The following is a 14683-nucleotide window of genomic DNA, read 5'->3' on the forward strand; positions in this document are numbered from 1 at the left end:
AGGGTTTTGGGGATGCAATCTTCCTGGGAGCAGACCATCAGGTCTTTTTCCTGCAGAGCTGCAGGGTGGGTTCGAACCACTAACCTTTCAGTTAGCAGTGGGGTGCTTAACCGTTGTACCACATACGAAACATGAATGAAGCCAAATGTAAAAGGGTACAGACTTAATTATTCCATTTATATAAAGTTCCAAAAGATCAAAACTAATCTATACTGATAGAAGTCAAATAGCTGTTACTTCAGGGAGACGGTGCTATTGACTGGACTGGAGCATGGTGGAAACTTCCAGAGTGCTGATAATATTCTATATTTTAGTGTAAGTAGCAATTAAATAAATTTTTTAGAAAGTTCTCAAGTTACACACTTAAATTTGAATATTTAATTTTCCCTCAGGCTACCACCTATGGACTAATAATCTATACTACTTTATTTATAACTGAGCAGAATATTAGATTTATTTTCTTATGTGCACATTATTCCTTTGATACATGTTCTTTTTTCAAGATAAGCCATTTTTTAGAAGCTGTAATATGTGTATGTATTTTGATATTCTCTTTAAACTCACGGTAGTTGTTACTAGGGGTATTTCCACTTACTAGTTATCTAATGCTGCTATGACAGAAATACCACAAGTGGGTGGATTTTAACAAACAGGAATTTATTTTTTCACAGTTTAGGAGGTTAGAAGTCTAAATTTATGGCACCAGCTCTTGGGAAGGCTTTCTCTCTCTGTTGGCTCTGGGGGAAGGTCCATGGCTCCTTGGTGATCTTCATTTGGCTCGGCATCTACCTTCCCCCATCTTTGCTTGCTAGCTTTCTTGCGTGTTCTCTCTTATATCCCAAACAGACTGGCTCAAGATACACCCTACACTAATCCTACCTCACTGACATAACAAGGACAACCCATGCCCAAATGGGATTATAATCACAGGCATAGATGTTAGGATTTACAACACATATTTTGGGGGGACACAATTCAATCCGTAACAGTGGCCCTCACCTTAGATCCCTGTTTCTTGTCTCCCCATTAGTCATATGCGTGGTTAAACAATTTAATTTCTGGCTACTACCCAGGGACAGTGACAAAAGCAAAGTCCACTTCCATGACATCTGGGGCTGGCCAAGGGCTGTTGGGATGTACTCATTCTGTTGGACTGTGCTTCCATTGCCTACAGTATCTAGTGTTGTGGAGGTAAAAACGGTCAGTGAATATTCCAAGACACCAATACGCATTACATAGAGGGGAAAGAGTGGAGAAAAGCAGACTGCAAACAGTGCTTTCGGGGCTTGTGGCAACTTCCAGCAACTTGCCAGTCTTAGGATATAAAAAGATCCTTCTCAGTCTTAATCAGCAAATCAGTCTCAGAAAAAGAAAATCCCTCTTTACCCCCAGTTTACTCTTTGTTTATGACAGACCCTCTGCTGATATGGCTTCCGGGAACAAGGGAACGGTGAGGACAGGTGATTTGCCCAGGACCACAGACCCATCCTGACAATGCTAGATGTGGTCACTGGGGTCCTGTATGTATGTGGATAGCCTTTACTTCTTAAGACAGATAGGTGGTGAGAAGGATTTGGGCTTGATGTCAGTCCCAGCACAGTGGGAATAAGATAACCAAACAAAGTGGGCAGAATAGCTGTTTGCACTTTTAGCAGGAGAGCCCATGGCTGGCAGTAGAGTCATGCTGAGTTGGAGGGAGTTGGGTTTCCTTGGCTCCATCCTGGAGGCTTGGTTTGCTATTGGTGAAGAGAAATACTTTGTAATGGGGCAGTTTTCTCAAGTTCTTCAACTAGGGGTGAGAAAAAATGATTAACCTTTCTTTTGAAGAAAACCTAATGAGAAGGTGTCGGTAAGTGCAGTTTAGAAATGATGCTTAGTGACCCAGATGTAGCTGAAATCACAGAACAATTAGGAGGCAGAGACGAAGCACAAAAATAAGGAAAAAAGGAAATGGAGGTGGAAGCATAGGGCTGATGGCTTCCGATGGGTAGCAGCAGCTGCAGTGAACATGCCAGACTTGACTAAACAATCGTGGCAGTCTTTCTACGGGAGCCTTGACAGCCTTGGAATCTTTATCGTGTTGGAGTTATTATGCAAAAAGCAATCCACTTCCATCCTGGACCACCACTTGTCTGTTGGTTTGTAGTACCGTGGTAGCCTGTGCATTGTCGTGATGCTGGAAGCTCTACCACCGGAATTTCAAATACCAGCAGGATGACCCATGGTAGACGGGTTTCAGCAGAATGTCTAGACTAAGACTAGTAAGAAAGGGCTGGTGATCTGCTCCCCAAAATTAGCCAATGAAAATCCTGTGGATCTCAACAGAATACTGTCTGATATAGTTCTGGAAGATGAGCCCCACAGGTTGGAAGTCACTCAGAATCAACAATGGACTCAAATACGGGCAGTCCTCGAGTTATGAATGAGATCTGTTCTTAACCGTGCATTTGAGTCAAATCTGTAAGCTAGTAACAGGTGCAAATGGGTCTTATTTAGCCTTATTTATAGGGTCGCTAAGGTCAGCAGTTCAAATCCACGAGCCGCTCCTTGGATACCCTATGGGAGAGCTCTACTCTGTCCTATAGAGTCGCTATGAGTCAGAACCCATGGCAACAGGAAAAAGCTTGAAGGCCTTTCAATGATTTAAAAGGTGCACATGCAGCAAGTGAAGGTGATTGTGATGAAGAGATCGTTGTGAACAGGAGTTGGTGCAGCCCTTTCACACCAAGGGCAAATCTACATAACATTAAAGGGCAAGCACAAGTGGACATTGGTCATCTGGGGACTGCCTGCGTACCAACAATCACGAAGACGGTGCAAGACTGGGCTTCGTTTCATTCTGTTACACAAGGGGTAGCCATGAGTTGAAGCTGACTCGATGGCAACTGACAACAACAACAAATTGGTACAACTACAGACGCCCATACAGCCCTCCTAAACGCCTGCCCACGTTTTTGGCTCTGTAAGCAGAGAATATAGTACCTGTGGGTATTTTTGAGCATCTTGGTTTGTCCTGAGGCTCAAGCCGTCTGCTCTGGCTACGACCAACATTAGTGCCGTAGTGCCTTCTCTTTGGGGCTCAAGGAAAAAAAATCCGCTGGAAGTCATGCAGCTGTAAATTGAAATCTGTGGCACATTTGACTGTTTGGGCTCTTTTACTTCCAATATCTCAGATGACAATAGCAATGCAGCAGAAAGAGGACAGAGAAACCGAGGATCCTGCATCCTCAAATACCTCCCTTCTCATCTCAAAGCCTGCAGCTGTTCTCTCTTGGCATAAACAGTTTGGAGACTCTCAAGTGCTTGGCTTCCAAGCCCCCAAACATGATCTATCTGCAAAAGCATGACAAATTCCTGGATTTACATTCCAAGTGCAGCTCCAGGCTCTGAATATCATTGAGAACTGTTAGGCAGAAGAGAGAAGGAGGAAAAGCTCTTCTTTAGCTCTGATTCTCCTGCAGGGCTGTGTCTCTCCCCGTGTGTACCTGCCTCAGGACCACCAGGGGAGACCTCTGGCATAAGACATTCAGGCCCCATCCCAGATCTCCGAAGAGAACACCCTTAGACCTGGGCACAGGAGGCCCTTCCTTGGGCCCTCATTTTTCCCTTCTGGCCCTCCTAGAGCCACCGCCCCGCCATGGGGCAAGTGGTCTAGTCTACAAGGCCATGATTCTTGCTCATATAGAGACACGGTTTGAAACGACTGAATCGACTCCTGTTCACAACAATTTCTTCATCACGACCACTTGCCGCATGTGCACCTTTTAAATCATTGAGAAGGCTTGCTGGGGTACCCAGGACATGGAATTCCCTTCTTAAGTGGCCCGAGCCCACTTCCTAGACCCTCACAGTCTTCTTTCCTGAAGTCACACCTCTTGAGAGCAGACCTTGCAGTCATTCTGCAAACACCTAAATCCATGGTGTGGTCAAGGGGTAGGCGTTTTGAAGGGGAAGTGTGAAAAAATTTTGGACGTGTGTACTAAGAGATAGGAGGTAGTCCTATCCTACGCATAGAAGATCCTCCAAGAGGTAGGAAAGAACAGGATGGAGTAGGGTATGGGAAGAGAAGAGGGGAAGCCATGGGCTAGGGGTTTCCTTCTGCCTCAGGTCCTGTAAATATTGGGTGGTCCTGATGTTTTGAATCAGAAGCTCTGAGGATGGTGGCTGAGAATCTTGCTGGACTGTCACTAAATTGATTTAAACAGAAGTTCGAATCCACCAGCTGCTCCTTGGAAATCCTATGCGGCAGTTCTACTCTGTCCTATAGGGTCACTATTAGTTGGAAGTGACTAGAGGGCACCTAACAACAACAACAATGTGCCTCTCTACAAATCAATTACATCAGGATCTTTGGAGGTGGGACCCAGGCACCAGTAGTTCTCAAAGCTTTCCCGGTGATTCCAAAATTTAGCCAAGTTTGAGAACTCCAGGCTAAAAACATTGTTTTTGTTGTTAGTGGCTGTTGAGTCGGATCCCGACTCATGGTGACCCCACGTACAATGGGATCAGACCATTTTGATCCGTAGGGTTTCACTTGCTGACTTTTTTGGAAGTAAATCACGAGGCCTTCTGAAGTCAAATTAAACAAGTGAGATGGATCACGGGAAGGTTTCAGTGTAATGGAAGTGTGGATTACAGCAAAGGGTAGACTGTGTCCTTTCTAAAGCAGATTGCCTCGCCTCAGCAACAGCTGAAAGTTCCTATGTCAGGAAGCACACCTGCTCTTGTCAGTTCTTCCAAGTTTTCAAGAGAAGTTTCAAATGTTACCATGAAATTTCACATTTTTTAAATGTTAGCAACAAATTCCACACTGTGCAGAGCAACACTAGACAAGTCAGGTGAAACTGCTACTGTCATGATTTGGTGTTTCAGCTACTAGTTTGGGCTTTTAAGTGTGAATCTTCCTACTCAAAGTGTTGCCCATGGACCAGTGGCATTAGCATCACTGGGGAGCTGATTATTAAGTTGGAATTATGGCCGTACCCCTGTTCTCAACACATTCACAGATTTGCCTTTTCTCAGAAGTTTTCCTTTTTTTTTTTCATCCTTGTCATTATCATCGAACTTAACTGATGAAAAGCAGGCTTTAAAAAGCTTGGCATAGTGGAATGAGAATTGGACTTAAATGGAAGTTCAGCAAATTATATTTTCAAAGAAAATTTTTATCTAGTCAACTAATGCAATTGGGTTCATTAGAGAGAAATCAGTCTTCCAGAGGGTTTATCAATTTTGTTAATCTTCTCAGATTAATGAACCAAAATTTTAGTTTAGCAGATTTTCTCTATTATTGTCTGTCTTCCACTTCACTGATCTCTGCTCTCATTTTTAGTATTTCCTTCCACCTACTTTCTTTAAGTTTGATATGCTATTTCATTTCTAGTTTCTTGAAATGGATGCTTGGAGCATTGAGTTTCATCCTTTCTTCTTTTCTAATATATGCATTTAAAGCTATGCATTTGCCTCTAAATTCTGCATAAGCTTCATCCCAAATGTTTTGCTATGCTGTGTTTTCATGATTATTCAGTTCAAAATATGTTTTAGTTTTTACTTTGATTCTTCTGTAATCAATGGGTTACTTAGAAGTGTTGCTTATATTCCAAAGATGTGGGGAATTTTCTAGTAATCTTTCTGTTATTAATTTCTAACTTAATTTCACTATGGTCAAAGAACATACTCTATCAATTCCAATAATTTGAAGTTTTGAGACTTGCTTTATGATCTAGCATATAGCCTATGTTGGTGAATTTCTTATGTCCTTAAAAGAATATGCATTGTATAGTTGTTGGCTATAATATATTAAATGTGTGAATTAGATTATGTTGGTTAATTGTGTCACTTAAATCGTCCGTATTTTTACTGATTCTTTTTGACTGCTTATTCTGTTAATAACACAGAGAGAGGTATGTTAAAATCTTTCTCTACAACTGTGGATTTGTCCAATTCTTCATGCAAATTTTAACCAAAGAAACTTGGTGTGGTTATTTTAATATCAGATGAAGTAGCTTTAAGGCAGGGCTATCCAGTACAACTCTCTAATACGATGATGGAAATGTTCTCTGTGCTATCCCACAGGGTAGCCACTAGCCATATGTGGCTACTGAGCATTTGAAATGTGTCTAGTTCAACTGAGGAACTGAATTTTTTATTTTATTTATCTTTTATTTAAATTTAAATAGGAATAAATTTAGTGTGCCATTAAGGTAAGAAGAATTACTAGAGGTAAAGAAGGATATTTCATAATGATAAAAAGATCAGTTCAATAGGAAGGCATAACGAAATATATATGTACATGAAATTATACTTTCAAACTATATAAAGCAAACGCTGACAGAACAGACAAGTTTGAAATATTAAAAGAGAGAATGTTTACAACATGGAAACCTCCTATCTTTCCTGCCTCAAAATACCAAAGTTCCCTAAGTCACCAAAAGAACCCAGGATCTGTTTTCTTGGGAAGAAAAAAGTGATCTAGCACCCTAAACCTGTGATCTCCAAAGAGGTATATTCTCAGAGGACGCTTAGAGAGGTGATCCACCGGTATATGGGAAGACAGTACTGGAACTTTCACTTGTATTTATTCTTTAATTTAAAATAGCTTTACTGACACCTATTATAAAGCTTGATACTACACACACCAAGGCAACCAACTCATTGCAACCCCATAGGGTTTCCACGGTTGTAAATCTCTACGGAAGCAGACTGCCATATCTTTCTTCTGCAGAATCACCGATGGGCTGGTGGTTTTGAACCACCAACCTTTAGGTTAGCAGTGGATCACTTTAACCACTGTGCAACCAGGGCTCCTTATAAAGTTTGCTACTGATGCCTTATTAGTTTGTGTGTCAGAACATTACGGGTGCCCTATGGTACCAGAGGAGCCCTAGTGGTGTAGTGGTTAAGAGCTCCATTGCTAACCAAAGGGTCAGCAGTTTGAATCCACCAGCCACACCCTGGAAACCCTATGGAGCGGTTCTTCTCTGTCCTGCAGGGTGGTTACGAGTCGGAGTTGACTTGATGGCAGCAGGCTTGGTTTTTTGTTTTACGGTACCATAGGGTTAGCAGCTGCAGCTCTTAACCACTATGTCACCAGGATTTCTGATGGAATAGGAGGGTCCCTTATTTCTGAGGGGGTCAACGGTGGTACCCTTGTTTATACATTCACTGTTGGTTTGCTGCCACACATGCAGTTTAATGTACCCAGGTTACGTAGATTTACAGACCACCTTATTTATTTGAACCAAACAAACATTCCCCAAATGGACTAGACCAGTGTAAAGAAAATGGAGATGGACTATATCAGCAAGTGGTAAACAAAAGGAACCAACAGAGTTGATATTTCTCCTTTTCCTATGTTCTGAAGTGAAAACAATCAGATATAATCAGTTAAAAAATTAATATTATCAGGAAGACTATTTGAAATATGGATTTATTTTCTTAGTAGCTAACAACAAGTCTTGGTAGTTCAGTGGTAGAATTCTCGACTTCCATGCAGGAGACCTGAGTTCAATTCCTGGCCAATATACCTCCCGTGCAGTCACTACCTGTCTGTCAGTGGTAGACTGCATGTTCATATGACCCTGAACAGGTTTAAGTAGAGTTCCCAGACTAAGATGGACTACGAAGAAAGGCCTGGTGATCTACTTCCAGGGAAATCAACCAGTGAAACCATATAGATCACAAGAATCCGATCTGCAAGCTATCATAGGGATAGTGCATGACTGGGCACCGTCTTGTTCTGCTGTGCATGGGATAGCCATGAGTTGGGTGCCAATTAGATGGCTGCTAACAACAACAACGTTAACAACAAACCTTAAGTATATAGCATGTTAATGAAAGTGCGAAGCCACCATAATTAACAGGGCACTTAAAAATTAAGCATCCTTCATAAAGTCAAACCTTTATAATTGGAGGATGGGATTGAATAAAGGGGTGTAATGATGCATTAACTATAGCAAAGGACATGCTTCTTCCATTTCTACCTGACGAATCTTTTTTCCAGCAATGATGGCCATCAAAACCAAGTGTTGAAAAAAATCTGACCTTAGAACCAGATCTTTGAATTTCTGTATCAAAGTGTTAAACCAAGATTTTTTAAAGTAATGAAGTCCATTCAAACCCATTTGCTCTCACTCGGAGAGCAAAGAAAAACCTAAAACAACCTGTTGCTCTTGAGTTGATTCCAACTCATAGCAGCCCTACAGGACAGAATAGAACTGCCCAATAGGGTTTCCAAGGAGTGGCTGATGGATTTGAACTGCTGACCTTCTGGTTATCAGCTGAGCTCTTAACCACTGTGCCAACTGGGCTCCGGAGAGCAAACAGGTTGAATCATTAACAAAATTAAACATGATTTCATTTTTTATCTCATTCTGTTTTATTTTTATCTTTATTTCATTATAATTTAAAAGTATAATACTTTCATTTATAATGAATCCAACCCAAAAACCAAACCCAATGCCATCGAGTCAATTCCGACTCATAACGACCCTATAGGACAGAGTAGAACTGCCCCATAGAGTTTCCAAGGAGCACCTGGTGCATTCGAACTGCCGACCCTTTGGTTAGCAGCCATAGCACTTAGCCACTACGCCACCAGGGTTTCCTTATAATGGATGTGTTAGTATAATAATATGCATAATGAATAAATGAATATGCCTATAAGAAGTGAGTATTCAATATTTAAGGGTGAGAAATCAAATAAGTTTGGATACCACCACCCTAATTTTTTTTTAAATATGGGCCAAATATTGAATTTTTCTTCCACCAGGAAAGTAAAAGCTATTGGGTTGTCAAAAATCTAACTTTAATTTTTATAAAATAAATTTTTCCAAAAGCCAGGAGGTTCTAACTTGGAAATGATGCCTTACAGAGATCCTGTATATTTATAGTGTAGAAGTTTCTCAAAATTTCTGTCTAGATGATGCTACACAGCCATGATTTATCCCAGCTTGATGAAACAGAAATGAGTAAAACGTTGTCATCCTCCAAGTTCAAATACGCATAGTTTTTTTTACCTCTGTAGATCTTGTACATTTCCTGATATTTTAAAAAATTTGATGTGCAAGTTAGCACCAATTGAAAAATATATATTCAGAATATATGTTTTCTTCTCTTGCGTATTTGTCCTGTTGTCATCTCCAAATCAATTTCACTGTCAAGGCCATGAATAAAACCTGCTTTGTACTGAGTCCATATAATCTCTTCAGATCAAAATGAGGTGATAAAAAACATTTCAGTAGCAGATTCTCCACTGTCCTGAAGCACATTGCACGGCTCAAAGCCACACTTCTGAGTAAACTGTAAGGTGAGAACTATGAACAGTCAAAAGGGTTAGTCATTAGCAAAAAATAATAACAATTAATAAATCTATTTGATATAAGGTTGACAAAAACTATCAAAATTGATTGAATATTAAAAGTGCATATTAAAAATACCACCATGTAGTTTATCAGAGAGTATTTTACTAACTGTAAAAATTGTCCCTGGGCATGAGTAGGCTGGCCTGAGCATTTTCTCCAGGCTTTCTGAAATATTGTAAAGCATGGCATTTGCAAGGGCCAAATCTTGTTCTATTTTACACCAATGTTTTCATTTCCTTGTTTCATCCTAATTCGATTATAGTTTGTAACAGTGGCCACGTATGCTCTCAAGATCATTTCAGATCTGTAGAACCAAAACCAGAACCTCTTGCTGTCAAGTCGATTCCGACTCATAGCAACTCTATACGAAACTAAAAACCAAAAAACCCGTTGCCATCGATTCGATTCTGATTCATAGAGACTCCGATAGACAAAGGGTATTAATTCTAACTATGATAGAGGCTGGACAAGGCTAATGTCTTATTTACACTGAAACCCTTATTAGTCCAAAACAAAGAACAGACCAAACAACTAGCTCCTTGTACAAAGCTAAAAAACTAGTTTCGAGGAACTCTAAACAAGCTCAGCACCCCTTTGAAATGACCTCAGATGTACCCCAAATATAAATCAGCCTGTCAAACACAGCAAGGCAGGAGCTCAGAGTCAGCTGGGAACTTGAATTTGGAGTGGCAGAGCTTGACAGCCACATGGATCCATACAAGCACAACTAATAGAAATCATAGCCTGCATGTCTCAGGGTTTTATTTGTGTTACTGGTGCTTACCCTGGAAGTCTGAATTTAATATCAATTAGCAAAGTGTAAGAGCAAAGATGATAAATCACGAGTTGCAAGCACTCATTTACTCCAGCGTGCTTGCTAGGGAGCCCCTGCCAGCAAAATGATTTGTCTTCCACTAAGAACGAGGAAGGCAGAAAACACCCGGGATTCAGCTGAAGACGGAATTAGGAGAACCGTTGATCTCAGTTACTGTGATTGTATTGATTTCCTTTTAATAAAGATCTGTTTTAGAAGGAGGGAAAAAAAACAACCAAATTAGCCTCATGATTCCCACTAGGGGAAAAAGAATCTGTATTTATAGCAGTCCCTATAAGGAGTTCTGTTCTTTGAAATATAGTCACAGCTAATGGTAATTACAGTAACAGTGACAAAGCATGTTGTTTTAGAAATTACTCCATAAAATGACTTAATAGCTGTTATGTACACATTTTAAGGAAAGTGCCTTGCGACATAACTCAGGCTACTTCTGCAGATAGGTTGCAATCCTAGAAAACGGCTGATGGAAACTGTCTTATTAATTTTTCCTTCTTACTTATAATTATCGTGGGATGCTGGGTCTGCAGGTAGAATAAAGACTAATTTCAAATCAAAAACAGGGGAAGTCATTCAGTACAATGAGTGGCCCAGGCCCCATTATTCTTAATGAGATTTAGTCTGAAAGGGTCTCTACCCAATGAAAAAAAGAAGATGAAACCAGCAGAGTTCTGTGTTGCATTTACTCCTATAGCATTTGGGAAGTTACTGCCTCCCCCAGAAACATATTGCCTAATGTTGTGAAGTTATGCAAGCTTAGGGCTGTAAAAGAGGGGGTCCCATGTGCTGCTCTGAAACAATTTGCTCCAGCTGGTCCCTTTGCAGAAATGACTTTCTGCATTCCCCTGGCCTCTAGCAATATCACTCAGGCTGTTCTGCCAGCCAACTCACAATGGCCTTTCCTCTGGGTACCTTATTCCTCAGACCAATCACTTTTCTTTGAGCTTCTGTCTATCCATGGCCAAGGGCACAAGCCTAGCCCTTATCTCATCTCTTCAGTATACTTGGTTATAGCTCCCTAATGAGATTACCAGCAACCTGTCAGCAGGGACCATGTCCTCTTATCTCTTGTAGCTCAGACTATTTCTGGAGTGGCTAACTGAGGCTTAGGGCTGTGCTCCTGCAGGTGGAGACCCATAACCACAATATTCTTCAGTTTAGCCTTTGAGGTACTTAGGGGCCCTGACAGCAGTACGCCAGGTGGTGGAGAAGAATTCTCACGGGTCCTATGAGATGTGAACAGAACACTAGGGAAAATAGATAAAACAAATTAAAACACACAGACCAGTCCTGAACATTTTGGAGTCAACAACTCAATCACCTTTTTAAAAGCACTAGAAAACATAGTTAGTACAAAAACTGAAAGAAGGTAAGCTTGGGGATAATTAGGCTTGAGTTCTAGTTCTATTACTTGTGTGCTGTGAGACCAGTCACCGAGCTGCTTTGAGCTCTGTGTGTCTTCACTGGTAGGTGTGTGTGTGTGGTGGGGCAGTGGTGGTAATATCTATTTCCTAGGCTTACTGGGGCATGACATATTCAAGGGTGGATTATCCAATAGGCAAGGTAGTAAGCACTGAACTTACCTTGCTTACCAGATCATCTGTAGTGAACAATTTCACATTTTTTCACCACATCAGAGATTCTGCTTCTAGGAATGGATGGCATTTGTCTCTCTCCCAATTCCACAGCACCTTCATACAGAATCAAAGCCTCTTTTCAAATTTACAATCTCTGACAGGGACAGATGACCCAGTCAGCAAGGCAAAAGCACATGCTTACCTTGATTGTTAGGTAATCCACCTCTGGACATATTATATTAAACCTAAACATATTCTTGATATATCCAGCCATTTCCTCTCTCCCATGACTGAAGGGCAAGTGAGAAAAGCAGATATAAAACCCCCCATTGATAACCAGCCCAAAGTGGTATCTCTGCATAGCATCCCTCTCCAGACTCCTGACCTACATCTCTGCAGGGCTTCTAGAAACAGCCTACCTTTGCTGGAATTCCAAGAACCAGCTCTGCAATGATACTGTTAATTCAACCTGCTCCCTAAAAAGGTGGACAAGAGAGTCCCCATAAAGCTACTATGTATGAGGTGCTCCCATTTCTGCAAGAGCAAAAATATTGGTTGGGCACAAATATTTAAGTCCCCATGGAATTTTCTTGAATGTATCCCTGTGATATCACAATTTAAGAAATTTTACTACCTATCTTTGTGCCTAGTGCCTGACGTTGTCCATTGGCTTGTCAAAGCCCCTGATTTCCAAGGCGATTCTATTTTAAGATAGGCTAGGTCAAGGGTTTATAAATTGCAGCCTGGTGGCCAAATCTAGTCTGCTGCCTCTTTTTGTAAATACAGTTTCATTGAAACACAGACACATCTATCTGCTTATGTATTGCTATGGCTGCTTTTGAGCTGTAATAGTAGAGTTGGGTAGTTGCAACAGAGACCATATGTCCTGCAAACCTGAAAATATTTACTCTCTGGATTGGAACACTTACACACTGTTGGTGGGAATGTAAAATGGTACAATCCCTTTGGAAATCAATTTGGCACTTCCTTAAAAAGCTAGAAATAGAAGTACTATATGATCCAGCAATCCCACTCCTTGGAATATATCCTAGAGAAATAAGAGCCCTCACACGAAGAGATATATGCACACCTATGTTCACTGCAGCACTGTTCACAATAAGAAAAAGATGGAAACAACCTAAGTGCCCATCAAGGGATGAATGGATAAAAACATTATGGTATATTCACACAATAGAATACTCAAAACGATAAAGAACAAATATGAATTCGTGAAACATCGCATAACATGGATGAATCTGGAAGGCATTATGCTGAGTAAAATTAGTCAATCACAAAAGGATAAGTATTATCTGAGACCACTATTATAAGAACTCAAGGAAAGGTTTAAACACAGAAGAAAACATTCTTTCATGGTTACGAGGGTGGAGAGGGAGGGCAAGGGGTGTTCACTAACTAGATAGTAGACAAGAATTATCTTAGGCGAAGGGAAGGACAACACACATTACAGAGGAATTCAGCACAAGTGGACTAAACCAAAAACTCAGAATTTTCCTGAATACAACCAAACACTTCAAGGGGCAGAGGAGCAGTGTCAGGGGTCTGGGGACCATGGTTTCAGGGGACACCTAGGTCAATTGGCATAAAAAAGTTTATTAAGAAAATGTTCTACTTCCAACTTTGGTGAGCGGTGTCTGGGGTCTTAAAAGCTAGTAAGCGGCCATCTAAGATGCATCAATTGGTCCCAACCCACCTGCAGCAAAGGAGAATGAAGATCACCAAAGACACAAGGTAATTATGAGCCCAAGAGACAGAAAGGGCCACATAAACCAGAGACTCCAACAGCCCCAGACCAGAGGAACTGGATGGTGCCCAGCTACCACCAATGACAGCCCCTACAGGGTACAAAAGAAAGAGTCCCTGATGGAGCGGAAGAAAAGTGGGGTAAAGAACTCAAATTCTAGTAAAAAGACCAGACTTAATGGTCTGAGACTGAAGGAACCCCGTAAGGCATGGCCCCCAGACTCTCTGTTAACCTGGAACATAAACCATACCCGAAGCCAACTCTTCAGACAAAAATTAGACTGGACTATAAGACATTTTTTTTTTTATAAGACATAAAATGATACTTGTGAAGAGTGTGCTTCTTAGTTCAAGTAGATACATGAGACTAAATGGGCAGCTCCTGTCTGGAGGCGAGATGAGGAGACAGAAAGGGGTAGGAGGTGGTGGAATGGACACAGAAAATTCCGGGTAGAAAGGAGTGTGCTGTCACATTACAGAGAGATCAACTAGGGTCACATAACAATGTGTGTATAAATTTTTGTATGAGAAACTAACTTGAGCTATAAACTTTCACTTAAAGCACAATTAAAAAAAAATTACTCTCTGGCTGTTTACAGATAACTTTGATGACCCTTAGACTTCATGATGTTTGGGACCTTACAACTGTGAAAAAGACTTTGCTGGATATTAAGTGCTGCCCCAGAGACCACAGTGCACACGTACAGGCCTATTAGGCTAGGTTGGCGTACCCTGGTTTGTTGTATATGATCATGTTTCTAGGACATTGAAAAGTCATACTATATAATAAACACAGATGATGTACAGATTGCAGAAATGGCCACAATTCTTTGTAGCTCCTCCCATCAAGGCTTAGAATCTATCTCCCCATGCAAGACCTAGGACTTAACTTTGGACAGTAGAAAATGGTGAAAGCGATGGTGTGTCAGTTTTGAGCTAGGTACATTTCTGCTTTTGAGCAAGCCTGGGCTAGCCTGCTGGAGGATGAGAGACAAAAGGGCCCAGTCACATCCAGCTGATAGCCACCTGAACACAGACACATGATTGAGACACGCTGAGATCAGCTGAGAACAACAGAGCAGCAGAATGGGTCAGCTGACCCACAGGCCTGTAAGAATGATGTGTGGTATTGTTCTTAAAGCCACTAGGTTTTG

At 41.1% G+C, this 14683-nt stretch overlaps 1 protein-coding gene across 4 annotated transcripts in view; it reads right to left on the reverse strand.

Annotated features, from left to right (window-relative positions):
• PLCB1 (phospholipase C beta 1) overlaps positions 1–14683 on the reverse strand; it is an 845524-nt gene that overhangs the window by 59562 nt on the left and 771279 nt on the right. Inside the window, exon 33 of one of the 4 annotated variants that reach the window (XM_064275785.1) lies at positions 474–9297. The exons of 2 other annotated variants lie outside the window; for them this stretch is intronic. The gene's annotated coding sequence lies outside the window, so the exon portion shown is untranslated. Of the gene's footprint in view, positions 1–473; positions 9312–14683 lie in introns of those variants that run through there. One more of the 4 variants, XM_064275784.1, reaches the window with a different exon arrangement.

Source organism: Loxodonta africana, chromosome 24 (genome assembly GCF_030014295.1).
Source record: "Loxodonta africana isolate mLoxAfr1 chromosome 24, mLoxAfr1.hap2, whole genome shotgun sequence".
NCBI lineage: Eukaryota > Metazoa > Chordata > Mammalia > Proboscidea > Elephantidae > Loxodonta > Loxodonta africana.